A 3,317-nucleotide genomic window follows, 5' to 3' on the forward strand; every position below is an offset into this window, starting at 1 on the left:
GGGAGGAAGTGGGAGGGGAGATGTTTCATTGTGCTAAATTGTGGTCAATGTCATGAGACAAAGTGTATGTGAACTGCTGTATGGAAAGTATATTTGCGCTGTAAATTTTCACCCAAATCACAATAAAAAAATAAAATTAAAAAAAAAGAAGAAAAGAAATCCCTGGGTAGTGCAAACAGTAAAGCATTTCACTGCTAATTGAAATGTTGGAGATCCGCATCCACCCAGAGATGTCTTGGAAGGAAGGCCTGGCATCTTCTTCCTAACAATCAGCCATTGAAATCCCTGTGGAGCACAGTTCTGTCTGACACACAGGGGTTACCATAGCAACTGCTACTAATAAAAAAAAGAACTACCATCTATTGATTACCCACTCTGTGCTGGGTATGTGCTATGCACTTTACATGTACTCATTTAATCCTCACAACCACACTGTAAGGTAGGTTTGGAACTGTGGTGGCAACTGCTGGTTGTCCCCTAAATCATGCTAGCTTCTTCGTCCACAGTAATTGAGCTACAGCTTGGTACATTGCCTCCTAGCTAATGAATGCAATTCCCAGCCCCCCTTGTAGTTAGGTGAGGCCACAAGTGTTAGCTCTTACCAATGGCAAGTGCACACTTCTAGATCCCATGTAACAGAGTAGAATCATCCCATAGGGTTTTCTTGACTATAATCTCTTATGGAAGCAGATCTCCAGGTCTTTCTCCCATAGAGCCACTGGGTGAGTTCAAACATGCAAATCTTTGCTTAGCAGCTGAGAACTTAACCGCTATACTCCTAGGACTCCTTCCAAGAAGAGAGCAGTATGACTTTTAATACACTGTACCTCCTGAAGTTGTCAAGGATTTCATTTTACTTGGATCCACAATCAACACCCATGGAAGCAGCAGTCAAGAAAATCAAATGACATATTGCATTGGGCAAATCTGCTGCAAAAGACCTCTGTAAAGGGTTAAAAAGCAAAGATGTCACCTTGAGAACTAAGGTGCACCTGACCCAAGCCATGGTATTTTCAATCATCTAACATGCATGTAAAAGCTGGACAATGCATAAGGAAGACCAACATAGAATTGATGCCTAGAATGATGATGCAGGTAAAGAATATGAAATATACCATGGATTGCCAAAAGTATGAACAAATGTGTCTTGTAAGAAGTATAGCCAGAATGCTCTTTAGAAGTGAGGATGGGGAGACTCTGTCTCATGTACTTTTGACATGTTATCAGGAGGGACCAGTCCCTGGAGAAGGCCATCTTGCTTAGTAAAGTAGAGGGTCAATGAAAAAAAGGAAGACTATCAATGACATGGACTGATATAGTGGCTGCAACAGTGGGTTCAAACATAGCAATGATTGTGAGGATGGTGCAGGACCCAGCAGTGTTTCATTCTGTTGTCCATAGCGTGGGTATGAGTCAGAACCAACTACATGGTACCTAATCACCTCTTGCAACCTCCTGGAGGTGGTCTAAGGGAACTGTAACATGGTGGAGAAAAGATGCACTGCCAGGCTTATTGTCTGCGCTTGACTCTCAGCTCTTCCAGCCCCACTGCATCCTGGGCTCCCCTGGGACCTGTTTCCTCATCTGTGAAAAACGAGAATTCTCTCTCTCTAGCTCACAGGCTTGTAGTAAGGGTTAACTGAGAATTCAAATGAAAGTAGCTGCTCAATATGGATCAGTTTTCTTTTAAGCCCTTTGGTAATATCACCATTCCAGAATTCTTTACAAATCCCAAAAGGTTCCCAAAGTAATTTCCAAGTTACATGCTTCGGTACCCCTATAGGAAAAACTTCCCATCTCAGGCGATATTTAAGGCACTGTTACTAGTTACTTACAAGATTATCCCAAATCACAGCGACCCCATGTGTGCAGAGTAGAACTACTCCGTAGGGTTTTCAAAGCTGTGACCTTCCAGAAGCAGATCGCCAGGCCTGTCTTCAGGCGTCTCTGGCTAGGTTGGAACCGTCAATTAGGAAGATACTAAATAGCACGGGTTCCCTTACCTTTGGGTCCCTACCCGTGAGGGATCCCCTCACCCGAGACCTTTTTACCTGTCCCTATTTTCTCCTTATTTCCGTGTCTTCCACGGAACTCCACGACCTCTGTGTCTCCATCAGCTCTCTGTCCCTCCCCCTTTGGGGTTCCCCTGCACCTCCAAGTCTCTTCCCCTCTGGAGGTCCCCTCACCTCCGATGCCTCGGTTCACTTCCGGATACCCTGCTAGGGCTCTCTTACCCCTTGCTCCCTTGCTTGCCCTCCCAACCTCGCGTCGCTCTCACTTCCTCTCTTTTGCCTCTCCTCCAACCTCTGGCTAACCGACCCACTATCCCTACCCAGAAAGTTGAAGACGACTGAAGATCTGGCTCAACCAGCGCTTCCCTTCTCACCTCTAAAGCAACGCCCAGATTCTCCCGCTTCTTTTTAGTCATGTTACTTGCCGGAATCCCTCAGTCATTACTGGACGCGCCCACTACGTCGCACCACGCATGGGCTTATCCTCGTACTTCTCCCTCATTGGCCACCGGGGCGCTCTGCCGCCATATTTTTGAGGGGCGAACAGCTTGGAGCTGCCATGTTTGTGAGGGTCAACTTCTAGTTTGCCATAGGGGTGGGGGAGGATTAGTAGGTTGGACCCGGAGGAACAAAGGCCAGCCCAGAGGTGGAGCTTTCCTTCCCAGTTGAGGATCACTTTACAAGCCTGAGGGAGCTCTGGTAGCATAGTGGCTAAGGCACTTGACTGCTAACCAGAAGGCTGGCGGTTCAAACCCACCAGCCACTCCTCAGAAGGAAGATGGGGCAATCTACTTCCGTAGTGATATCTCCTCGGAAACCCAAGAGGGGTCGCTATGAGTCAGTCCAACTCCCCGGCACATAACAACTGGCCATGTTATCAGGAGGGTCCAGTCTCTGGAGAAAGACATCATCAGGGGTTGTTGTTGTTGTTGTTATGTGCCCTCGAGTCGGACTTGACTCATAGCGACCCCCTCCTTGGGTTTCCGAGGCAGTATCACTACGGAAGTAGGTTGCCCAACCTTCCTTCCGAGGAGTGGCTGGTGGGTTTGAACCGCCGGCCTTCTGGTTAGCAGTCAATATTCAAGGTAAGCATGGGCTTACTTGTGCTTACTTATAGTGAAAAATTTCTTGTGGATTTCACCACAAAAACACGTAGAAGTATTCACTACAGATTACTAAGTAAACCTGTGCTTCCCTGTTTACTGGGTAATCCGTCTCTTTCAGGGATTGTACAATTTTAAAAAAGGCTTTGATTCAGTAAAACAGTGTTACGGGATTGGGAGAGAGACAGATGTCAGCCACGCA

The sequence above is a fragment of the Orycteropus afer genome, unplaced genomic scaffold (assembly GCF_000298275.1).
Source record: "Orycteropus afer afer isolate SDZICR_OR568_19922 unplaced genomic scaffold, OryAfe1.0 scaffold00059, whole genome shotgun sequence".
NCBI lineage: Eukaryota > Metazoa > Chordata > Mammalia > Tubulidentata > Orycteropodidae > Orycteropus > Orycteropus afer.